Below are 26,322 nucleotides of genomic sequence, written 5' to 3'. Positions count from 1 at the left end.
GGGGGAGGGATAGCTCAGTGGTTTGAGCATTGGCCTACCAAACCCAGGGTTGTGAGTTTAATCCTTAAGGAGGCCACTTAGGGATCTGGGGGGAAAAAATCAGTACTTGGTCCTGCTAGAGAAGGCAGGGGGCTGAACTCAATGACCTTTCAAGATCCCTTCCTGTTCTAGGAGACAGGTATATCTCCAATTAATTATTATTATTAAGAGCTGTTGTGTCTCTCTCTGTAATGAGAGACAATGAAATTACATTCAAAAGAATCAAGACTGGTTTGGTAACCTAAGTACATTCAGGATGCAATGTGAATTCAATTCAGTTCAGTTCAACTATGTAAAACAGTGGATATGGTAACCCAGAAAAGAAAGTAGAGATTATAAATGGGGAAGTTATTTAACACATAGATTAGAAAAAGAAGGTCTAAAGAAATTTCCTAAAATGTCTGTTTTAAATTACACAGGATAACAAATCCATGTTACTTTACAACAAATATCACTTTTAAGCACTTGCCATCAAAATATTATCTGCTTGGCTGCTTATAGCTCTCATTGGAAAAAAGAATACTAGTCCAACCACAGAGGACTGTTTAAAAAAAATAGGAGCCAATTACAAACCCAGCAAAATAGACAGAGGACAAAGACATTGTGTTGCCTTTTTATTCAATAATCAAAATACATTCACTTGCAAGAAAACCCGGACACATGTCCAATTTTTGTTGAATATTAACATTTGATAGACATGCCTATATATTAAATGCGTGCAATCAGAGATTTCATTCAATTTAATAAAATTGCTAAAACCAACATGTCATAGGTGGTGTAATGATGGTCACTCTGTAATATTACACCCTGTTAAATAGAGAGATCTGATGATTCTGTATAATGTCTTTTTAATCAAACACTCACTATTGTAATGATTATTTTGTTTCTGACATTTGCCTGGCAAAGATTTGTAAACTGTGTTCATACTTCCTAAATAAATAAATCATAAACAGATAAAAAGTATCAGCACTTGCACCTTCCACAATGTGGTACCTTAGATATGCCAGTGTTTCATTGTGAGTCAGATATCTCAGAGACTGTGGTATGGGGTTTGCTATTGTTTTTAAAAGTTGAGTTTTTAGTGGGAATCCATGTGGGAGAGTTCACATAACAATATGTATGGTAATGGTAATAACTGTAAGTACTGATCCAAAGCCCACTGAAGTAATGGAAAAGTCTCCCACTGAGTTAAATGGGTTTTGGATCAGGCCCGTAGTGGCTTCTGACTTTACCTGTTAATGTCTGTAAGTATTTTGAATTCCCACAACATACCTGGGAAGTAGCAATCTGATCCAAATATTTTAAAACTATATGTGATTTTTTCAACACTAAGGAATAGAAGGTATTTAAGTGACATCTGCAGTCAGTTGGAATTGATATATCAGAGACAGATTAGTTCAATTTATTTATTTCTCAGGATTTTAGGAAATGTGTATATATATTTTGTTAGGAACAATCCAATGTTCAATCCCTTTTGTCTTTGACATTATGTAAAATGAAAACGTCTTTGACAGTACATAGCATGGAACCAACAAAAACTGTTAAATCCAATATAAGCTTTGTCTCTTTGACGAATATAGGGGACTAGAATCCTCTCAAAACTCAAGGATTATATGCACATAATCCTTATCAGTGTTAATGTTATCCCAACTAAATCTCTGAAGATCAAGAGGAAAATATATCCCTGAGTTCAGAAATGCTTCATTTTTCAAAATTACCTAGGTTGGTAAGTGGGATTTCCTTCAAAACTAACAATGTTAAAAATAATGCAGTCAGCTTGTTCAGTATCATAGCTGCTAAACAGATCTATTTCACTGAGTTGAACCTTTGTAGATAAGGAACTGACTGGGTCACAGAATCTGTTAGGGGGAAGAGTTTTTCCTCTTTGAAAGATCCCAGAAAGTGGTGATGAGTAACTGCTCCTTTTCCAGAGATACCTCAGCTACTGAGTTCCACAGGATTCAGTTTTGTCTTTTGTGCAAGTTTCATGCAAGATCACTATCAGATATTATCCATATGATAATATTACCAGCTTTCTCCTTCTCTGATTCTGTGATCTCCCTGCTTTCTTAGGAAATAGGGACTTCTGTGAAAAGCAGCTGGCTAAAGATCAGTCTCAGCAAGAGAGAGGATGATGACTAGCAGAAGGAAGCACTTTGAGGAACTGTCAGAAGCTGTGACTTTACCCTTCAGGGCATCCACACTCACATTGTCAAGCTAGTCAAAAATCTCAGTCCTGTTGGACTCATCTTTGCTTCTGGAATTTCAGAAAGAAGTTTTAACCAAAAATGCTCACTCCCTGTTTTTGCTGGCTAAAAGTGAATCCTCTCAGTTTGGATGAGGATTTATCTACAGTAAACAATGTGTTTCTCACCTCCAAGTTAGATTACTGCAGCATGTTTTTAAATGGCTTTGTACTTGCTGGCAACAAAGAAGTTGCTGCTTTTGTCTAGCCTGTTTTCCAATTGGGTATGATGGGATGAACTAAGACAAGAAACTCCCTGTTGGAGGCCTCAGGGTCCTGCCACACCCATCCCAGCTAAGGAGCAGTAGAGAGGTCCTCCATGCAGGCGAGAGTAGCTGAAGGGGAAGCAGCCAATCAGGGCCCAGGGGAGTCCTATAAAAAGGAGCTACAGAGCCAGAGACAGGGCAGTTGCTGCTTGGAGCTGGAGAAGAAAAGACTGCATGCCTGCCTGGCTGAGAGAACTACAGCACAACATACAGCTAAGTGGATGCAGAGACCAAGAGAGCGAGAGGCTCCTGGCTGGCTGTTAGGACTGAGCCAAAGACTGTTTGCTAGCAGGGACCAGGGGAGCAATGAAGGAGCTCCTGGCTCGCTGCTGACCCTGAGTAGGGACTGAGCTGGGGAGAGTCACAGGAATATAGTGTCTCCAGGGAGGAAGCCCAGGATACGGCCCCATACAAGGGCTGGAACAGGTTTAAAGACACTGGATGCACCCAACCAGAGGGGGCGCTTGCAAGAAGTGGGTACCAACCCCATTACACTAGGGCAAACTTATGAGAACACTTCTTACTAACTTAACTGCCAGTTATGTTAAAGACATAATTCAAGATCCTTATCCTTATCTTCAAGGCCTAAAAAAGGGGATGCCTGGCTATGACTAAGACCTCTTTTCATATGGAAGAACTGCTGTCACACCACTGGCAGAGGAGGATACGGCTCTGTCATTGGGAGGACATTGGTTGCTGGTTACTTCTGGCAGCAGGCAGTGTTCCATCCCTACTCGCAACTGACCATAGTGATGAAGAGCCATTACGCTACCCTGGCAACAAGGGTGAGGAATCACCCACAAAGGTGGAGAAGAAACTCTGTACTTCCAAGACTGTGAGAATCGTGGCCACCCCTACAGGAAGAAATGTAGGGTGTGATGTTCGGTGACTCCCTTCTGAGGGCGATGGAGGCACCCACAGTCAGCCTGACATGGCATCCCAGGGAGTGGTGCTGCCTGCCAGGGCCCATATCCGAGATATTATGCAGGGATTGTCAAGCATCATCCAGCCCTCTGACTACGACCCCATGCTATTCATCCATGTGGGCACTAATGATACTATGAGGCATGACCCTGAATAGATGAAAAGTGACTACAGGACTCTGAGAGTAAGGGTGAAGGAGTTGGGGCACAGGTGGTGTTCTCTTCAATCTTTCTGGTCAATGGTATGGGCCCAGGCAGAGACGGATGTATCCTGGAGGTAGATGCCTGGTTGCCAGGAGGGTTTTGGCTTCATTGACCATACAATGCTGTTCTGAAAAGAAGGACTACTAAGCAGAGATGGGGTCCACCTATCAAGGAAGGGGAAGAGTATCTTTGGATACAGACTGGCTAATTTAGTGAGGAGGGCTTTAAACTAAGTTCAACGGGGGCAGTGACAAAAACCCATAGGTAAGTGAAAAACCTGGAAACCTGGGAGAAGGGTCAGAATTTGGGGGAGCATGGGCCATTATAGCAGGGACAAGAGAGAGATGAGGGGAAATCAAATCTGTATCTTAGATGTCTATATACTAGTGCAAAAAGTATGGGGAATAAACAGAAAAAACTAGAAATGCTAGTGAATAAACAAAATTATGACATAGTTGGTGTGATGGGTTTGGTCACAGAGACCCCCTTGGGACTGTCACCTGATGTGCTGAAGCTATCTCTGCCAGCTTGGGCCTCCAGGACCCTGACTTGTTGAGGCAGACATGCTAGCCTCCTGCAACACAGACCCTGGTCTGGTCCACGCCCCCAAAGCTGCAGACTTTAACTAAAAACTGCTCACTACATTACTTGCCTCCAGCATCTAGACACCCAACTCCCAGTGGGATCCAAACCCCAAATAAATCTGTTTTACTTTGTATAAAGCTTATACAGGGTAAATTCATAAATTGTCCGTCCTCTGTAACACTGATAGAGAGCTGTGCACAGCTGTTTGCTCCCCCAGGTATTAATCACTTATTCTGGGTTTACTAATAAACAAAAGAGATTTTATTTAGTATAAAAGTAGGATTTAAGTGGTTTCAAGTAATAACTGACAGAACAGAGTAAGTCACCAAGCAAAATAAAGCAAAAACAGGCAAGTCTAAGCCTAATACGTTAAGAAACTGATTATAGATAATATCTCACCCTCAGAGATGTTCCAATAAGCTTCTTTCACAGACTAGACTCCTTCCTAGTCTGGGCCCAATCCTTTACCCTGGTACAGTCTTTGTTAGTTCTAGCAGACATCTTAGGTGGAAAGCAGGGGTGTTCCCATGACTGGCTGCCCTCTTTGTTCTGTTTCTCCCCCTTTTATAGCTTTGGCACAAGGCAGGAATCTTTTGTCTCTCTGGGTCCCCATCCTTTCTTTTAAATGGAAAAGCACCAGGTTTAAGATGGATTCCTGTATCAGGTGATATGTTCACATGTCTTGGGAGACCCCAGCCTTCATTCTTCCTGTACTGGCTCACATGAACACAGGAAGGCTTGCCGGTAAATAAACAGTTTACAATCAATTGTCCTAATTAATGGGAGCCATCAAGATTCTAAGCCACCATTAATTGCCCACACTTTGCATAGTTACAATAGGACCTCAGAGTTCTACTTCATATTTCTACCTTCAGATACAAGGATGGTACATACATACGAACAGTATGAATATATTCAGTAGGTCATAAGCTTTGTTATGATAGCTTATAAGAGATATAAAGCATATCCCAGTTACATCATATTCACACTCATAAGCATATTTCCATAAAACATTATGGAGTGCAACATCGCAGTTGGTATCACAGAGACTGGGTGGGATTATACCCATGACTGGATTATTGCCATTGAAGTGTACAGCTTGCTCAGGAAGGACAGGCAGGGAAAAAAGGGAGGAGGTGTTGCCTTGTATATCAAAGATGTATACACTTGATCTAGAGGTTGAGATGGAAATAGGAGACAGGCTTGTTGAAAATCTAGGGGTAAGGATAAAAGGGGTAAAAAAACAAAGATGATATCACGGTAGGAGTATACTACAGATGACCAAACCAGGAAGAAGAGGTGGATGAGGCTTATTTAAAACAACTAATGAAATCATCAAAAGCACAGGAATTGGTGGTGATGGGGGACTACTCAGTGTGACAGACCCAGACCAGTAGGGTATAGGAGTCTGGTAGAGGGAAAATATATTGGTCACTGGATGAGTAGTTTTCTGTTCCCTGAGTGACCAGAGCAGGGGCTGCACTAGAGTAATCAGGAACCTGCTAGAAACAAGACAAGCAGGATAATTAAGACACCTGGATCCAATTAAGAAACTGCTAGAATCAATTAGGACAGGCTAGCTAATCAGGACCTCACTTCAGTTTGTGGTGTGCATGCGAGGAGCTGTAGTCCACAAAGCCCTGGGCTGGAACCCGGAGTAAAGGGTGGGCCTGGGTTCGTCCCAAACCGCCCACTCCTGATCAGACACAGGAGGAATTGACCTGGACTGTGGTTTCTACCAGAGGGGAAGGTCTCTGGGCTGTTTCCCAACCCACATGGTGAATCTGTAAAGTGAGCAAATCCGCCAATAAGCACAGGACCCACCAAGGTAGAGGAGGAACTTTGTCACATCAAACATCTGTTTGGAAAATAACACAGCAGAGCACAGGTTATCTAACAAGTTTATGGAATGTTTTGAAGACAATTTTTTCCCTAGAAGGTGCAGAAAGCTGCTAGGGGAGAGACAGTTCTAGATTGATTTTGACAAATAGGGACAAACTGGTTGAGAATTTGAAAGTGGAAGGTAACTTGGGTCGCAGTGATAATGAGATGATACAGTTCATGATTCTAAGGAATGGTAGGAGGGAAAACAGTACACTAAAAATAATGGATTTCAAGAAGACAGAGGTTAACAGACTCAGGGAGCTGGTAGGTAAGATCCCATGGGAAGCAAGTCTAAGAGGAAAAACAATTCAAGAGAGTTGGCAGTTTGTCAAAGGGAACAAGAGCAAACTATCCCACCGTGTAGGGAAGATAGGGAGTATGGCAAGTGACTTAACAGATCTTCAATGATCTGAAACTCAAAAAAGAGTCAGACAAAAAGTGGAACCTAGGTCAAATTACAAAGGATGAATATAAAAACAAAACAAACATGGCGGAGACAAAATTAGAAAGTCCAAAAGACAAAATGAGATTAAACTAGCTGGAGCCATAAAGGGTAACAAGAAAACATCTACAAATGCATTTAAGCAAGAGGAAGACCAAGGACAAGGTAGGTGTGTTTCTTAATGAGAGGGGAAAAACAATAACAGAAAACATGGAAATGGCAGAAGTGCTAAACAAATTTTTTGTTTCAGTTTTCACCAAAAAGCTGAGTAGTGACTGCCATCTAACAGAATGAATGCCAGTGAAAATGAGGTAGGAAAATTGGGAAAGAACAAGTTAAAAATTATTAGGCAAGCTAGATGTCTTCAACTTGGCAGGGCCTGATGAAATACATCCTAGAATATTCAAGGAACTGACTGAAGAGATATCTGAACCATCAGTGAGTATTTTTGAAAAGTCATGGAAGATGGGAGAGATTCCAGAAGACTGGAAAAGTGCAAATATAGTGCCAATATACCAGGGAATTACAGACCTATCAGTGTAATTTCAGTACCTGGAAAGATAATGGAGCAAATAATCAAGCAATCAATCTGAAAAATCTAGAAGATAATGAGGTGATAAGTAATAGTCAGCATGGATTTGTCAAGAAGAATTTTGTAAGAACAACCAACCCAATAGCTTTCTTTGATAGGGTAAATAAATAAAGATATCTTGTCTCCCAGAACTGGAAAGGACCTTGATTCCAGCCTCCTGCCTTCACTAGCAGGACCAAGTACTGATTTTGCCCCAGATGCCTAAGTAGCCCCCTTAAGGATTGAGCTCACAACCCTGGGTTTAGCAAGCCAATGCTCAAATCACTGAGCTATCCCTCCACCCAAGTCTAATGGAGGGGGATGGAGCTCCTATAAGGTGTTCCTATAACATAGGTACATAACTGGTTGGAAAATGATTCCCAGAGACTAGCTATCAGTGGTTCATAGCTGGAAGGGCATACTGAGTGGGGTCCCACAGGGGTCAGTCCTGGGCCCTCTTTTCTTCAATATCTTCATAAATGATTTAGATAATGGCAGAGAGAGTGCACTTATAAAGTTTGCAAATGATGCCAAGCAGGGAAGAGCTGCAAATGCTTTGGATGATAGGATTAATATTCAAAATGATCTGGACAAAGTGGAGAAATGGTCTGAAGTAAACAGGATGAAATTCAATAAGGACAAATGCAAAGTACTCCCTTTAGGTTGGAACAATCAATTGCACACATACAAAATGGGAAATGACTACCTAAGAAAGTACTGTGGAAAAGGATCTGAGGACTATAGTGGATCACAAGCTAAATATGAGTCAACAGTGTAACTCCATTGCAAAAAAAAAAAGTGTACATAATTCTGGGATGTATTAGCGAACAGGAGCTGCTAACAGGGAGTTTTGCAAGGGAGTTTGGAAGGGGAGTAGGAAGGGAGGGGGCGTCCCTTGTCGGTCTCATCTGTGACCCATTGGTCCCCTGAACTCATAACCTGAGCCACATCAAAAACCTTTCTGTTTACAGCAAAGAGGAGTGGACAGAGAGCTGTAGACAGGAATTTGAGAGTTTGACAGAGGGAGGCATACAATGGTGAGGAGGACCCGCAACACCTGTGCCAGCACTGCTTCTGTCTCCTCCACCTGCGCCTGTAGCCAGACAGAGCACCAAAGCATGGATGCTTTTACCCAGATTCTGGTGTGGGCTTGCAAAGACTGTAATTTGCAATTTCCACTTACTGATATCCAGGCTGGGGGTGGCATCCAGTGTGAAAGGTGCCTACTGGTGGAATCTCTCAGGCAACAGGTGGGAGAGCTACAGGAGGAGGTGGCCAGGCTGAGGAACATCCATGTCCATGAGCAATTCCTGGACAGTATCCATGTGGAGATAGCTGATGGTGCTGTCCCAGTTGACAGGACTACTGACACTCCAGTGGAAGAGGAGATGCCTCAGGGTGTACCTGACACACCAGTGGAGGAGGAGGCTCAGGGTGGACACAGCCAGCTGATTACTTCTAGCAGCGGGCAGTGCTCCACCGCTGCTGCAAACCCTCCTGTTGTGGTAAAAGATACAGGAGAGAAGAAATCACCCCCAACAGTTAAGGGGGTGAAGCCTCGTACCCCTAAGGCTGGGAGGTCTGCTGCCACCACTCATAAGAAACGTAGGGTAGTGGTGGTTGGAGACTCTCTGCTGAGGGGGACGGAGACACCCATCTGTCGCCCTGACCGTTCATCCCGGGAGGTATGCTGCCTGCCAGGGGCCCGTATCCAAGATGTTACAGAGGCTTTGTCGAGGATTATCCGGCCTTCTGACTACTATCCCATGCTACTCATCCATGTGGGCACAAATGATACTGCGAGGTGTGACGCTGAGCAGATCAAGAGTGACTACAGGGCTCTGGGAGTACGGGTTAAGGAGTTTGGAGCGCAGGTGGTATTCTCTTCGATTCTTCCTGTTGAAGGTAGGGGTCCGGGCAAAGACAGATGCATCGTGGAGGTGAATGCCTGGCTGCGAAGATGGTGTCGCCAGGAGGGCTTTGGCTTCCTCGACCACGGGATGCTACTTGAGGAAGGACTGCTAGGAACAGATGGCGTTCACCTTTCAAAGAGGGGAAAGGCCTTATTTGCGCACAGACTGGCTAACCTGGTAAGGAGGGCTTTAAAATAGGTTCGACGGGGACAGGTGAGCAAAGCCCACAGTTAAGTGGGGAACAAGACCTGGGAGATGGGATGGAAACAGGAGGGAGCACGGGCTATAATGGCAGAGAGGAAGGAGGGTCAGGGCAAAGCTGGGAGGCAAAATCAAACCAGTATCTTAGATGCCTTTATACAAATGCAAGAAGTATGGGTAATAAGCAGGAAGAACTGGAAGTGCTAATAAATAAATACAACTATGACATTATTGGCATTACTGAAACTTGGTGGGATAATACACACGACTGGAATGTTGGTGTGGATGGGTATAGTTTGCTCAGGAAGGATAGACAGGGGAAAAAGGGAGGAGGTGTTGCCTTATATATTAAAAATGTACACACTTGGACTGAGGTGGAGATGGACATAGGAGATGGAAGGGTGGAGAGTCTCTGGGTTAGGCTAAAAGGGGTAAAAAACACAGGTGATGTCGTGCTGGGAGTCTACTACAGGCCACCTAATCAGGCGGAAGAGGTGGATGAGGCTTTTTTCAAACAACTAACAAAATCATCCAAAGCCCAAGATTTGGTGGTGATGGGGGACTTCAACTATCCAGATATATGTTGGGACAATAACACCGCGGGGCACAGACTATCCAATAAGTTCCTGGACTGCATTGCAGACAACTTTTTGTTTCAGAAAGTTGAAAAAGCTACTGGGGGGAAGCTGTTCTAGACTTGATTTTAACAACTAGGGAGGAACTTGTTGAGAATTTGAAAGTAGAAGGAAGCTTGGGTGAAAGTGATCATGAAATCATAGAATTTGCAATTCTAAGGAAGGGTAGAAGGGAGTACAGCAGAATAGAGACAATGGATTTCAGGAAGGCGGATTTTGGTAAGCTCAGAGAGCTGATAGGCAAGGTCCCATGGGAATTAAGACTGAGCGGAAAAACAACTGAGGAAAGTTGGCAGTTTTTCAAAGGGACGCTATTAAGGGCCCAAAAGCAAGTTATTCCGATGGTTAGGAAAGATAGAAAATGTGGAAAAAGACCACCTTGGCTTACCCTTGAGATCTTGCGTGACCTACAAAATAAAAAGGCGTCATATAAAAAATGGAAACTAGGTCAGATCACGAAGGATGAATATAGGCAAATAACACAGGAATGCAGAGGCAAGATTAGAAAAGCAAAGGCACAAAATGAACTCAAACTAGCTATGGGAATAAAGGGAAACAAGAAGACTTTTTATCAATACATTAGAAGCAAGAGGAAGACGAAGCACAGGGTAGGCCCACTGCTCAATGAGGAGGGGGTAACAGTAACGGGAGACTTGGAAATGGCAGAGATGCTTAATGACTTCTTTGTTTCGGTCTTCACTGAGAAGTCTGAAGGAATGTCTAGTATAGTGAATGCTTACGGGAAGAGGGTAGATTTAGAAGAGAAAATAAGGAAAGAGCAAGTTAAATATCACTTAGAAAAGTTAGATGCCTGCAAGTCACCAGGGCCTGATGAAATGCATCCTAGAATACTCAAGGAGTTAATAGAAGAGGTATCTGAGCCTCTAGCTATTATCTTTGGGAAATCATGGGAGACGGGGGAGATTCCAGAAGACTGGAAGGGGGCAAATATAGTGCCCATCTATAAAAAGGGAAATAAAAACAACCCAGGAAACTACAGACCAGTTAGTTTAACTTCTGTGCCAGGGAAGATAATGGAGCAGGTAATCAAAGAAATCATCTGCAAACACTTGGAAGGTGGTAAGGTGATAGGGAATAGCCAGCATGGATTTGTAAAGAACAAATCGTGTCAAACTAATCTGATAACATTCTTTGATAGGATAACGAGCCTTGTGGATAAGGGAGAAGCGGTGGATGTGATATATCTAGACTTCAGTAAGGCATTTGATACAGTCTCTCATGATATTCTTATAGATAAGCTAGGAAAGTACAATTTAGATGGGGCTACTATAAGGTGGGTGCATAACTGGCTGGATAACCGTACTCAGAGAGTAGTTGTTAATGGCTCCCAATCCTGCTGGAAAGGTATAACAAGTGGGGTTCCGCAGGGGTCTGTTTTGGGACCGGTTCTGTTCAATATCTTCATCAACGATTTAGATGTTGGCATAGAAAGTACGCTTATTAAGTTTGCGGACGATACCAAACTGGGAGGGATTGCAACTGCTTTGGAGGACAGGGTCAAAATTCAAAATGATCTGGACAAGTTGGAGAAATGGTCTGAGGTAAACAGGATGAAGTTCAATAAAGATAAATGCAAAGTGCTCCACTTAGGAAGGAACGATCAGTTTCACACATACAGAATGGGAAGAGACTGTCTAGGAAGGAGTATGGCAGAAAGAGATCTAGGGGTCGTAGTGGACCACAAGCTTAATATGAGTCAACAGTGTGATACTGTTGCAAAAAAAGCAAACGTGATTCTTGGATGCATTAACAGGTGTGTTGTAAACAAGACACGAGAAGTCATTCTTCCGCTTTACTCTGCGCTGGTTAGGCCTCAACTGGAGTATTGTGTCCAGTTCTGGGCACCGCATTTCAAGAAAGATGTGGAGAAATTGGAGAGGGTCCAGAGAAGAGCAACAAGAATGATTAAAGGTCTTGAGAACATGACCTATGAAGGAAGGCTGAAGGAATTGGGTTTGTTTAGTTTGGAAAAGAGAAGACTGAGAGGGGACATGATAACAGTTTTCAGGTATTTAAAAGGGTGTCATCAGGAGGAGGGAGAAAACTTGTTCACCTTAGCCTCCAATGATAGAACAAGAAGCAATGGGCTTAAACTGCAGCAAGGGAGATTTAGGTTGGACATTAGGAAAAAGTTCCTAACTGTCAGGGTAGTTAAACACTGGAATAGATTGCCTAGGGAAGTTGTGGAATCTCCATCTCTGGAGATATTTAAGAGTAGGTTAGATAAATGTCTATCAGGGATGGTCTAGACAGTATTTGGTCCTGCCATGATGGCAGGGGACTGGACTCGATGACCTCTCGAGGTCCCTTCCAGTCCTAGAGTCTATGAGTCTATGAGTATTAGCAGAGTGTTGTAAGCAAAACATGAGACGTAATTCTTCTGTTTTACTCCACACTGATTAGGCCTCAACTGGAGTATTGTGTCCAGTTCTGGGTGCCACATTTCAGGAAACATGTGGACAAACTAGAGAAAGTCCAAAGAGCAACAAAAATTATTAAAGGTCTAGAAAACATGACCTATGAAGAAAGACTGAAAAAAAACTGGGTTTGTTTAGTCTGGAGAAGAGAAGACTGAGGGGCAACATAATTACAGTTTTCAACTCCTTACAAGGATAAGGGAGAAAATGTCTTCTTCTTAACCTCTGAAGATAGGACAAGAAGCAATGGGCATCAAGGATACTTTAAGTTGGACTTCCTAACTGTCAGGGTAGTTAAGCACTGGAATAAATAGTTTAGAGAGATTGTGGAATGTTCATCATTGGAGAATTTTAAAAGCAGGTTAGACAAACATCTGGGATGGTCTAGATATGACTTAGTCCTGCAATGAGTGCAGGGGACCGGACTCGAGAGATCCAAAGCCAATTCCAGCAATCCATCTCCAGCATGCACCTCAGTGGAGCCAAGGACAAGGCATCCATTGCAGATGGCCCTTAAGATGTGGAATTTGCTTCTTTTGGATATCAGGCTGATCTCAGATTTTGCCACCTTCAGGGAACATTGCAAGACCTCACTTTGGTCATGAGCCCTTTACATTATAATCAATAAACAATAAATGAATACTTTTACTAATTGTAAAGAAATCTGCTGTTTATAGAATTTTCTTCAGAATAATAATTTAAAATACATCTTTATAGTCAATATATAAAAATATACGTACACTATATATACACTAAATATATGTATATTTATAGCAAGAAGGCATGGATGTAGAACACAGATGTTTGATTCTGTATAATAAAGATTAGAACAAACAAACATATATTCAGATTGAACTGCCATTGCTACAATGAGGGTTTCAACAGAAACACCAAGCAATCAATTAGTCAAGCAACTGATACAGTGAAATATGTGTGTGTGTAGGGGGGAGGGGGAAGTATACCAATGTCACTGTTAGGAGAACCAAGACAATGGTCCTGCTATTATCTTCCTTATAGAAGTACAACTCCCGTTCTAATTATAAGGGCTGTCAAAATCAGTCTCAATGCATTAATTATGTGGGTTAGTAGGTCATTAAAGCCGATTTCTTTTTGATATATTTTCTATCAATTTAGATTTCTTCCCCTTCTCAAATCTTTGTATTTAGTGCCAAGGTGGTCTTTGAGGCATTTGTTGTTCTCAATTATTAATCTGGGAGATGGTACACTCCTTAGTGACTGAAGAATCTGTGTATGCAATCTGCAATCTGGTACTTTCCATTTTAGGTGCACATTCAAATTGGGATTTTCCACATGGGGCATGATGCCAAAGGTGTCATAAATTAACTCCAATTTCTTGCTGTAAAATTTAGAAAGGGAATCTGAAATAACAGAGTCTGGAGGAAAGGAATTCTTTGGAATCCAGCAGTTCAGGTTTGCCAAGTCATGGTATGAAAAATGTATCTGAGATGAAAATATTGGAATCTATAAACTGCAAGGAAAATAATAATGGAGATGCAAATGAAAAATGAAATAGAGAATGCCAAGAAAAATTGGAAAAACAACAAAGGACCAGTGCCTGATAATTATGGTCTCATTTGGAAAAAAACACAGTGATATTGTAAGTTCTATGACAGTAAAAGCATCCAAGAGATTGGTGTGAAGCAGAAAAGGAGTGCATTATATAAGGTATCTATGTTTCTGGTGATATAAATCTAAAAAAAATACGTTCTTAAATTTAGACAGAAGCATAGCAACCACATATGGCTGGTATTCTTTCAGAATCCCTATCCTATTATGTAAAAGCCAAAGTGCTGATAATATCTTGTAGCTGCCAGATGAACTGTATACATTTATATTTTGATGCCCACTGTCATTTTCTGTCACACCCACAGGCAGCATGTAGTGAAAATGTTTACTAGAACATGTTTTTGTAGCAGTGCATCTTGCAGAAATGTAATAAAATACAAGGAAGAGTCTTTGGAACACCAAATTTGGAGACATCAATTAATTCATCAGTAGCATAGGTGTGTGACCAATGACCACAAGCATTTCAATGACCAAGGAAGACTTGTTTAGGGTGATACTAGGGATTATAATAACTAAGAATAGTTGGATAAAATTCAATTAAGGTTAATTTAAGGTTAAATATTAAGAGAAACTTCTTAATAGTGAAATTTATTATAAAGCAGAATGATTTTTCCAAAGGAAGTGTGGAGAAATCACAGTGTTGGGATATTAAGTGCCCTACTGAACAAAGAGGAAACAATTATGCACAAGAAGAAGGATTGCCATAATAAGCTTTTCTATGACTACTGTGATACTAAGATTCATTTAGTTAAGACATCCTAACAAAAACACTCTCAGATTTTTTTTTAAGTCTAGTCAGACTTTTTTAAACTGCTCCATCATGATGCACTAGCCTAATGGTGCAATATATCTTGTTGTCATGCTAGTTTATCTATATTAGTTTATGTGACAGAGAATATGCTGGCATTTAACTTTCTAAGGATTTTTTTAACACGTTGGAAGGTATGGGTGTTTCAAAATAGACCCTGGATATAAGTGGGTACTTTAGTATGTCGCATTATGCTTAATCTCTCCATGGTTTGTCTTTTCTTGTTATGAAAATAATCATTTTGCTGATATACATAGTTTAAATCAGCACTCCAGGAAGGCAACTGGACACTAGGCAGTTTGTGTATGATATATTTTACTTATGTTACTCTGAATGCTTTTGTACAATTACCTTCATATCTTTTACAAAGATCATTCAGTCTTGCTCTCTTCCCATATGCCTCATCAAAAGTGAAGAATGAAGATGGAGAATATTGCAAGAGAAGATATTAACATTCTGCTGATTGTGCTCTGACAGAAGATGGTGATGGGCAAGGCAGTGGTCTCACCCATACTCACCCTCTGTAATCTCAGGAAATGTTTTATTGGGGATATAGTCACCTGATTTTAACAGATGATCACCATTCATTTGATTCAGAGGAAAGCAAAATAATAATAAAAAAAACCTACACCCCAAAATTCCTTCTAATATACTCTGGGGGAAAAAAATCCTTTCCGATAACAAATTTGGCAGCCAGTTTCACCCTGCACATGGAAACAAATATCAACATAATCTTCTAATACTATTTTTATACTAAAGTACCAATGACTTGCCATTTTCTATTGAATGTGAGTTATGTGTATTCAAGCTACTGGAGGGAACCTTCACATATGGACCTCCCCTCTTCTGTGATGGCCAAACATAAAACAATGAACAAAAAGTAAGGAAAGAAGGACTCTAAAATGAAGCAAAATTATTTGTTGCCAGAAAACAGGAAAAAAAGACCACATAAGTTAATTACTGACAACAAAATCTTCAATTGCAGAAAATAATAAATTAAGCCATAAAATGAGTACGAACATCTGCAAATGGCCTATATTAAAACTGGCCTACATTTTCAATCCATTCAAAGTTATCTTAAGTATTTTCATACTACAGGAGAAGAAATTACTTGCTCCATTGAAATCAGCAAAGACATATTTCCTGACTTCAGGTACAACATATAAGCTAGCAGGTACACTTATGAGAAAAGTAGTTCCAATTTTAATCAATTTCTCTGTAAAATGGCAAAATCTTTGTCTGCAGTCTTGTTTCCTTTACATTGTATAAAACTTAAGAATTCTAGAACTCAAAAAGAAGACCTTTAATAAGCTTTAAAGACAGACAAATAATGCTTAATTTAAGAAAGAACAGTCTGATTCTTGGCAACCAGAAATTGCATAGCACAGTCTAATCACAAATCTATCTAATTTGTACTTCCCTTTACATTACCATTTCTTTAAAATTATTACCAATATTGGTTATGCTCTGCTTAGAATGTTAAAAAGGACAGCAACTTACAAATCTGACTCCTGACTCAAAATGTTACCTACTACTGGTACAAGTAACAAATTATTATAATTGAAGAAGATTACAGAAATCCCTCCCCCCAAGTTTATTTACTTGTACATCTGGCAGATGTTTGTGTAATGCCAGTCTCATGCTTCGCCTATGTAGTCAGCTTACCCATTTGGTTATGTGGATTTTTGACACTGCAAAACAGGAGAAAGCGAATTTTAAAAAAATCATGAAAAATTGTGACTGTAAAGGCACAAAAAATGGCAAGTGGACTGAGGGCCAAGTGTAGTTCCTGAAGCTGATTTTCAGATTATATCTGGAAACTGGCTAGATGTCAAGTTTATTGTGTCCCTTTATCAGACATAGAGGAATTCTAGTTTGTAACTTTTAGACCAGTGGTTCCCAAACTTGTTCTGCCACTTGTGCAGGGAAAGCCCCTGGCGGGCCAGGCCAGTTTGTGTACCTGCCACATCTGCAGATTCAGCCAATCGTGGCTCCCAGCAGCTCCCATTGGCCTGGAGCAGTGAACTGTGGACACTGGGAGCCGTGATTGGCTGAATCTGCGGACGCAGCGGTACACAAGCTGGCCCGGCCTGCCAGGGGCTTTCTCTGAACAAGTGGCGGAACAAGTTTGGGAACCACTGTTTTAGACAATGTAATAAATTGTTAACATACCATATGTCCCATTAACAACCTTTAATCACTCCACTGCAGTCCAAAAAAGTCGTTGCTTGGTTTAAAAGGAGTCAAGTATTTACTACTTTTGAAACACAAAAAATGTCCTTTACTACTATTTCTTCTTCCCATCATGTAGGGTCAAGTAATCGTGCTAGCATTCACCATCTTCCTCTGTCTGAGTTGGCACTAAGCGCCACGTTTACATCTTCTTTGAGGCAATTCATTCATCACTTTCCTGCCTTCCTCTCTTCTTTACCACCCTTTCCTGCCATGCTATCTTCATCAGGTCTTCTTGATTCATCCTCTATATGTGTCTGAACCAGCAAAGTCATGTTTCCTGGAATTTGTCAGCCTCATCATTGACTTTGAGTTCCATTCTAATGCTTTTATTTTAAAATCTGACTCTTTGTATAGCTTTCTTTATAGTCTGAAGACATCTAATCTCAAACACCTGTGGATGATGAACCCACCATCTCTTTATCATCCATACTTCAGCACCATACAGCATTATGGCAAGGCCATTTTATCCTATATATCTGGGCTTTCAGTCTCAGTGGCGCACACTTATCATACATGACATCTGAGCTATTATTCCATACACTTTCACACACCAAAGTCAGGTTTGTATCTCACATTCAAGCTTGCTGATTTATACAACCTAGCTAACAAGTTACCTGAACTTGTCAGTGTGGTTCAATTAATTCCATTAATTTCTATATCCAGTTCCCCGTGGCACCTCTACTGACCCACGTGACCTCAGTCTTAGTCATGTTTATTTTCATGCCATGCCTGATTAGCTGGTCATACAACTGGTTTACTGTTTCCTCTAGGCTTTCGTTTGAAAATGCCCTTATTGGTATGTGATACGCATATAGCAGCTTCTTGCCTTTTCCCATTGAGATCTTCTTGCTGACATAACGCATCAATATGATAAGCAGCAAGCAGACTTAGGGTTAACACACAGGGACTTGTTATTCTCAAACATGTTTGGATCACAATTTTAGGTGATCTACATATTTCCTCAGCACTGGTGTGAGCATCATTCTGCCCACTTCATCATATGCATTTTTTTAGGTTTATAAAAGCCAAGAAGCTATTCTTTTGGTAGTCTAGCCACTTCTCTATCACTTGCAGGTGAACAAGCTCCAGATGGTGTGTCTGATGTGGTTAGGTCCTATGATACTGTACGTTGAATAGATATGTGGACAGAGTAGATTTGGGGACAATTTATACCTTCAAGTCAGCAGGACTGCTATGGGTACCCGCATGGCCCCTCAGTATGCCAACATTTTTATGACTGACTTAGAACAACGCTTCCTCAGTTCTCATCCCCTTATGCCCCTACTCCACTTGCACCACATTGATGACAGCTTCATCATATAGACCCATGGGAAGGAGGCCATTTAGGAATTCCACCAAGATTTCAATGATTTCCACCCTTCCATCAACCTCAGCCTAGACCAGTCCACACAAGAGGTGCACTTCCTAGACACTACAGTGCTAATAAGCGATGGCCACATAAACACCGTACTATACCAGAAACCTACTGACCGCTATACTTACCTGTATGCCTCCAGCTTTCATCCAGACCACATCACATGATCCACTGTTTACAGCCAAGCTCTAAGATACAACCACATTTGCTCAAATCCCTCAGACAGAGACAAACACCTACACGATCTCTATCAAGTGTTCTTAAAACTACAATACCCACCGGGTGAAGTGAAGAAACAGATTAACAGATGATCCCTCACTCTCACAGATCTTGGGAGACAGGCCAGTCCTCACTTACAGACAGCACCCCAATCTGAAGCAAATACTCATCAGCAACTACACACAACACAACAAAAACACCAACCCAGGAACCAAACCCTGTTACAAACTCCGGTGCCAACTCTGTCCACTTATCTATTCAAGGGACACCATCACAGGACCTAACCACATCAGGCACACCATCCAGGGCTTGTTCACCTGCACCTCTACCAATGTGATATATGCCATCATGTGCCAGCAATGCCCCTCTGCCATGTACATTGGCCAAACTGGACAGTCTCTATGCAAAAGAATAAATGGACACAAATCTGACTTCAGGAACCATAACATTAAAAAACCAGTAGGAGAACACTTCAATCTCTCTGGTCACTCAATAACAGACCTAAAAGTGGCAATTCTTCAACAAAAAAAACTTCAAAAACAGACTCCAACATGAAGCAGCAGAACTGGAATTAATTTGCAAACTGGATACCATCAGATTAGATCTGAATAAAGACTGGGAGTGGTTAGGTCATTACAAAACCTAAACTTAATTTCCCCAATATTAATTTATCCCTACTGTTACTCAAACCTTGTTGTCAATTGTCTGTAATGGGCCACTCTCTTACCACTTCAAAAGTTATTTTTCCTCCCTTGGTATCCTGCTGTTAATTGAGTTATCTCATTAGACTGACCTCACACTTGGTAAAGCAACCCCCATTCTTTCATGTATTTATACCTGCTCCTGTATTTTTCACTTCATGCATCTGATGAAGTGAGTTCTAGCCCACGAAAGCTTATGCCCAAATAAATTCGTTAGTCTCTAAGGTGCAACAAGGACTCCTGTTGTTTTTGCTAATATAGACTGTCAAACATGGCAGCTGGGGTTCCTGTCCTTTCCTAAAACCAAACTGTTCTTGTTCAAAGAGAAATCCCATCATTTGCCTAATCCTAGCATCCAAGATGTGCTCTAGTATCTTCATCCCATGTGATAGTAACTGTACCCCTCAGTTGTTCCACTACTTAAGGGAAACCAGAAAAAGGTATAAAATAAATGCAAAGAAGCAAAGCAAGCTGCCAAGTGGGAAGTGAAGAAGACCAAAGAGTGCGCTAGATGATCTGTAGTGTCAAGGCTGATTCCTTGCTCTGGCACTTCAAGTGCAGAAGGTGGGGGCCTGCAAGGATTCTAAAAATTAATACCGGCCACTTCAGGCTTGTATTAAACTGCCAAGGTTACAGCTTTTCTCTGACTGTGGATTGGTAGATGCTGCCACCACCCAAGTGCAGAACCCCTTTGAGAGACCAGGAAGGCACACTTGGGAATTCCTTCTTTTGGGGTACCCTCAAGCACTTTCACGCACTCCCTCTGGGCAACAGATAAGAAAGGGGGGAAAAATCAGGTGTTGCCACCAGCTAATTAAACAACATGTGCACAAACTTCTTAAGACTCAAAAATCCAATTCTGTTCTTAAAAAAGGTAAAGTTTATTAATAAAATTAAAAAGAAATAAAGTATATATGGGAACTTTGGCTATTGCTAGATTTTAAAAAGAGGATTAAGCACCAAGAATAGCTTCTTGAGGTCCAGTTTCAAGGTTACAAGCAAAACAAATGTACCTGGGGTTAGCACAGAGGAATCCACAAGCCATAAAGAAATAAAAAAGAGATAAACCTAATCACATCTTCCTAGATATTTCCTGATCTACTTACATATCTGCGGTTTCAAAAGACTAGTTTCTAGGTATGATACTGGTGGGTTTTCATACCTGGCCTAAGCTTCTTACAACATAATTACTCTGTCCTGTCCCTTGTCTCTGGGAGAACAACCACAGACAGACAAAAGGGGAGTCGTTTTCAATTTTAAATTTTCAGGTGTCCACTCACTTCCTTTTACCTATGCATAGCAGTGAGACTTTTTAACCCTTTACAGGTAGAGCAATAGAAAACAGCTACTAAGAGGGATTTTATAGCTACTGGCTGGCTGGGTGTCCATAAAAGGGAGCTCCTTCCCCTCTTCATTTATCACAAAACTGAACTTCCAAACTACCCACTGCTGACTGGGAGAAAGATCTATAGCATGAAAAAATGAGATGCAAAGGGAAGAAGGATGATATTGCAACATTATTTGTAGATGGTGACCAGGAAAGACTGCCAGTAACACGTGAACAAGTGAAGGAGAGGTGGAAACAGTATGCTGAAAGTCTCTTAAATGAGATAAACACCTTTTAGTGGAGTTGTCCACATGTGAGCCTAATGTGGTGTCTGAGTCTGAAATAATGAAGGAATAGGTGAAAAAATGCCATCCAGAAAATGAAGAACAGTAAGGCAGTGGGACCTGATGAAGTGACAGCAGACCTAGTGAAAGTTTGAGTGAGAGAGGCATAAAATAGATGAGCACCATATTTAAAACTGTATGGCAAGATAAGAGAATTCCCAAAGATTGGTGCAGGAACTCGTTTCCTGTTTTTTCCAGATCAGCTGACCTGCACTAGAATAACTGTGTTCTAGATAGACAATTTGCTTTTGGGCTCTCAGTCCATCCAAGCAGATAAATCAGATAAGAACCTAAACTAATTAATAATAATGACTCACATTATATAATGTATTGCAGATTTTTTAAAAAAAATTCAGTTCACTTCTGAATTTTACTTTGGAACCTAAGCAGATTGTAGATCATCACCACAGGTCCTTGGCACACAGGAATACTAGCATTTAACTTTCAGCCCCATATTTGCATAAATCCACCAGATGACAAACAATTGAGAAGGGAAAAATTAAAAAAATCCTAGGCTAATGTACAGAAAATATGTTGTCTGTTTAAGCTCTTGCACTTCACCATCAGCAGCTTATGAAGTATGGATTTCTAAAGTGCTGTGTAACCCTGTTGAACTATGCAAGTAAGCATCATAATGGTGTTTTGTGTTGCCTCTCTACCTACAACAAAGGGGTCACAGTTGCCACTGTGGCATAACAAGTTATTCTGTATTTTCTGTTCTAAAGTTGTGTGTCAGCTGGCTAGTGCAAGTGGAATTTTTTTGTCCCAATCCAAGCACCTCTGGTTGGTCAAATGTGCCAAAAGATGCATGTAAAGGAGTCCCCTGAGATGTTTCTCCCAGATGATGGAAGAACCCGACCAAACCCAGTTACTTGATACATGGGGACACTGCCCCTTGAAGGTCTTCTTAAGTCTCTCCCTGGGAACTCACTGCAATCCCAGTAGGGACAGGATGAAGATCTCCTGGATGGGAATAACCCCTGTGGCTCCAGGAGTCACTCCCACAGTCTCCTGTTCTTCCCTTTCCTCCCCCCGCTGACTCCAGTTGCCTTTCTTTAAAAGGTCTCCTGCCTATCATACATGATGGACAAGGCTGGATGGGTGGGGCTAGCTCTGCCCCCATGGCTTCTCTGGCACCTTCCTTATTGATGTGGGGTCTATACATCCCATCACAATACATTATTAAAAGTGAAAATAAGATATCAATTTTGGGCCCTCCATGGATTCATGTATAATATGCATTTGTAGCTGCCTAAACACATACTAATACCAGACAGGTATGTTGAAAAAATGTTTGCACCAACAGCAAAATCAGCAAATTTCGAACATTTTGCCAGTTTCAGTTTGGGTGCATGTCATAAACAGATAAGAAAAGTTAATAGCACAGAAGTACTTTATATCTCTTTGACTGTAAAGGGTTAACAAGTTCAGTAAGCCTGGCTGTCACCTGACCAGAGGACCAATCAGAGGACAGGATACTTTCAAATCTTGAGGGAGGGAAGTTTTTGTGCTGTGCTGTTAGTTTTGGTTGTTGTTCACTCTGGGGGCTCAGAGGGATCAGATGTGCAACCAGGTTTCTCTCCAATCTCTCCAATACAGGCTCTTGTAAGTTCAGACTAGTGAGTACTAGGTAGATAAAGCGAGTTAGGCTTATGTTTGTTTTCCTTATTTGCAAATGTGTATTTGGCTGAAAGGAGTTCAAATTGGTATTTTGCTTAAAAGATTTTAATTTGTACTTGTATACTTAGGCTGGGAGGGTATTCCCAGTGTCTATAGCTGAAAGACTCTGTACCTATTCCATTTCTTTTAAATTTACAAGGATAATTTTTACTGTTTCTCTCTCTTTAATTAAAAGTTTTTCTTGTTCAAGAACCTGATTGTTTTTGTATTCTGGTGTGAGACCCCAGGGGATGGGGTCTGGATTCACCAGGGAATTGGTGGGGAGAAAGGAGGGAAGAGGGAGAGAGAGGCTGATTTCTCTCTGTGCCAGGATTACTTTGTCTCAGGAAGAGTCTGGGAGGGGGAAAGAGAAGGAGGGAGGAAGGTGAATTTTCCTCTCTGTTTCAGGATTCAAGGAGTTTGAATCACAGTGATCTTCCAGTGTAACCCAGGGAGGGGAAGGCTGGGAGAGGCAACGGTGAAGGAAAGGGTTTACTTTCCTTGTGTTAAGATCCAGAGGGACTGGGTCTTGGGGGTCCCCGGGCAAGGTTTTGGGGGGACCAGAGTGTACCAGGCACTGGAATTCCTGGTTGGTGGCAGCGCTACAGGTTCTAAGCTGGTAATTGAGCTTAGAAGAATTCATGCTCGTACCCCATCTTTTGAACGCTAAGGTTCAGAGTGGGGAATTGTACCATGACAGTGCAATACTCTTTTTCATCTGCAATCCCCTTTTCTACCTCCCAGGAAAAAAAAACAAAACAACCTGTATGAATTGTGGGGCTTCTATGCCTCCTGGGACTGACCCCAAATGAAATGATATAAATCTTCTCTGAGGGGCTAAAGATGCCCTGGTGGGACAGATCCTTAATAGGTGTAAGTTATCTCCATTGACTTCATGGAGTTACAATGATTTACACCAGATGAAGACCTGGCCCTGTACCCTTTTTGTCTCCACCCTTGCGCCTCTCCATAGTGAGCCAGTGGAATGCTGCATGTTGCCCTCTCATCTGGTGGTCTGTCTGGAAAAGAACTGCATCTGTTACAGACAGTCCTGACTGCTGTCAGTAGCTAGTGCTGTAGAATTTGGCTTTGATGTTGCAGCAGAGCTGATTGAAACTCAGAATCTTCATTCTATAGGAAATTCTGACATTTTGAGAACATTTTCATTCCATTTATGAAAGAAAACTAGAAATTTTGAAATTTCTGTGGAATGGAAACTTTGAAAACTTCCATGTGGGAAAAATCAAACGGTTGCAGTTCAATTTTACCAAAGTGAATCAAGCAGTTGGCTCCCCTACCCCCTAGGGACTCTTTGCACTGCCCCAGATTATGGGGCATGCCTGTAGAGTTGGGAGCAGCCTGGTATGTCCCACAGAGTCAGCTCCCTACTCTGAGTCTGAGCTCCAGCTAGGAGCAAGGAGCTCAGGAGCAATGAAAGCTGTGTGTCAAGCTGAGACTCTCAGGGCTTCCAGGGTGCCTGGCTCCCAGCTGGAAACCCTGAGAATCCTGGCTTCAAAATCCAAGAAGTCCACATGGTGAGGCTGTGGAGTCTGGATGGCCACGCTTCCTAGCAGCCCACCAGGGGCACTGACAGGAAATCAGATAGGTGTCCAATGCAACCCTGCCTGACAGGCTGCTTTCCATCGGAATCTTGAGTTTTGTGGGAAGTTGGTCAACCTGGAACATTCCATGTAACATTTTGGGTTTGATGAATCAGCATTTTCTGATAAACCCTTGTTTTGTAAGAAACAAAGTGCTACACCCCTTTTTCAAACACAAGAAAGTCACTGAAGGAAGGCACTTCAGCCTTAACTCTGAATTTTCTCTTTATTGTCATTTAAAGCTAGAACACCCTAAGTTTATTCTATGTTAATGGTATCTTTGTGCATATGAATACTATTCAGCAAAGACCCCGATATTTCCTTAAAGCATAAGAAAACTATCCATGTGCATGTTTGTTTGTATGTAGCTGATGTCTAATTGTGAGATATTTATGTAGTATGTCAAAAATAATCCTATCTTGTTTCTGCAACTGCATCTTGCATATTTTATGCAAATTTAATGTCCTCTTGTTCTCAAAGATAGACAGCCTGAGATCTAATTATGTCAAATGCTCTTGTAAAATAAAATCAGACAATTTTACAATCCGTCTATCAACAAAAGTTTCTTCCTCACTCTAATGTGCTCTTTCTGGTGGAGGGAATTTTCAACTACACCTCTACCCCAAAATAACACCATATTTAGGCAAGAGTAATATAACATGAATTTGGATATAACGTGGTAAAACTGCACTCCGGGGGCAGGGGGGAGAGTGGAGCTGTGCGCTCCGGTGAATCAAATCAAGTTCAATATAACGCAGTTTCACCTATAACGTGGTAAGATTTTTTGGCTCCCGAGGGCAGTGTTATATCGAGGTAGAGGAGTACAACAAGCTTTCTGCAACCAAAGTCACCAAATTATGTTCTGAACAAATATACCCAAAGGTATCTGACTCTGCAACAAGTGCCAGGGTAAGGGAAGCTGAATGTGTGTACTCCCATAGCAGACTCCAAACATCAATATTTCTGAGAAAAGCAAGGAAGTATTTAAAGATAAAAGAGATTAGTCCTGGCAGAAAAATGGCAACTGAGAAATTTACACTCTTTGAGTTTGAAAATGGGCATTGTGATTAGTCAGAAAAAGGGCCTGATCTAGCAAAGTACTGACTTCTTCCCACAAGGAGTCCTGATGAAGTCAGTAGGAGTTGTTGGCATTCTGTGCCTTGCAGGACTGAGCCTGAAAATGATCAGTGTCTCCTGGAGAGAAGTTTGCATTATATCCAATTGTTGTAAAATAGAAAAAGCAGTTCCTGTCGCTTAATGCTTTGTCCCATGGGTTTAAGATAAGGGAAACTGCCTGATGGGATTCGTTAAAAGAAGATCTTAGAGGTTTTGATTAGAAAACTGCTACTTCTAAGGGGGTAGTGAAATCTTCCTGTTATATCTGCATACAGGTGCAGGCCTGTAGTGCTACTGCCCAATAATAACATTTAAGTTCTGCTTACCTTTGCATATAAAGGCCAAAAAATGGGCTAGTAGATTCCCAGGAAAAGTGGGAAGGTGGTAGCAAACAGGGAGCAGGCCCTTGTCTCTGTCTCTCTGGGCTCCCAACAGCCCTGATGGTGGATCCTCTGGGAGGAAGGACAGAAAAAGAAAGCAAGGCCCTGTCTGCCTCTCTGAGCTCCCAGCAGCCCAAGAGGTGGATTCTCTAGGAGTAGGAAGGCAGAAGGAGGAAGCAGGTCCTTGTCTCTATCTCTCTGGCCTCCCAGCAGTCTGATTCATGTAGCGGCTTTTGATGCTTAAATTACATTAAAAGTTAATGAGAGAAAAACACCGCATTAGTGTATTTCCCATTGATCGCAAGTCAGCTTTTGTGTCTTTGGCAAATGTTTTTGGTTTCTTTCTTTAAAATAAAAAAACCCTACAGATTGTTGTCAAACAATCAATATTTTCTCTAATTCTGGGAATGAGTCAACACAAAAATAGACGAACTCTATAGGGAAATTAGTAATACAGAGATGGTTGAAACTTACAAAGCTGAAATAGGATAAAGGAAAAGCTGCTACATCCTCTTTGTCTAAGAGCCTTGAGGCTTTCTTTATAGGGCACAAGAGCTAAGATTAAATACCTATTATCACTGTAAATGTGCCAAAACAAGGGAGCAAAAGTTTCTAGATGAGAGA

The 26,322-nt window shown here is 41.4% G+C and overlaps 1 protein-coding gene across 3 annotated transcripts in view; it reads right to left on the bottom strand.

The window, feature by feature from the left end:
- The window catches only part of KHDRBS2 (KH RNA binding domain containing, signal transduction associated 2), a 694,643-nt gene that overhangs the window by 117,310 nt on the left and 551,011 nt on the right, over positions 1-26,322 (bottom strand). The gene's annotated exons all lie outside the window — the stretch shown is intronic.

The sequence above is a fragment of the Gopherus flavomarginatus genome, chromosome 4 (assembly GCF_025201925.1).
Source record: "Gopherus flavomarginatus isolate rGopFla2 chromosome 4, rGopFla2.mat.asm, whole genome shotgun sequence".
Taxonomy (NCBI): domain Eukaryota; kingdom Metazoa; phylum Chordata; order Testudines; family Testudinidae; genus Gopherus; species Gopherus flavomarginatus.
This window is presented reverse-complemented; position numbering and strand designations above follow the sequence as displayed.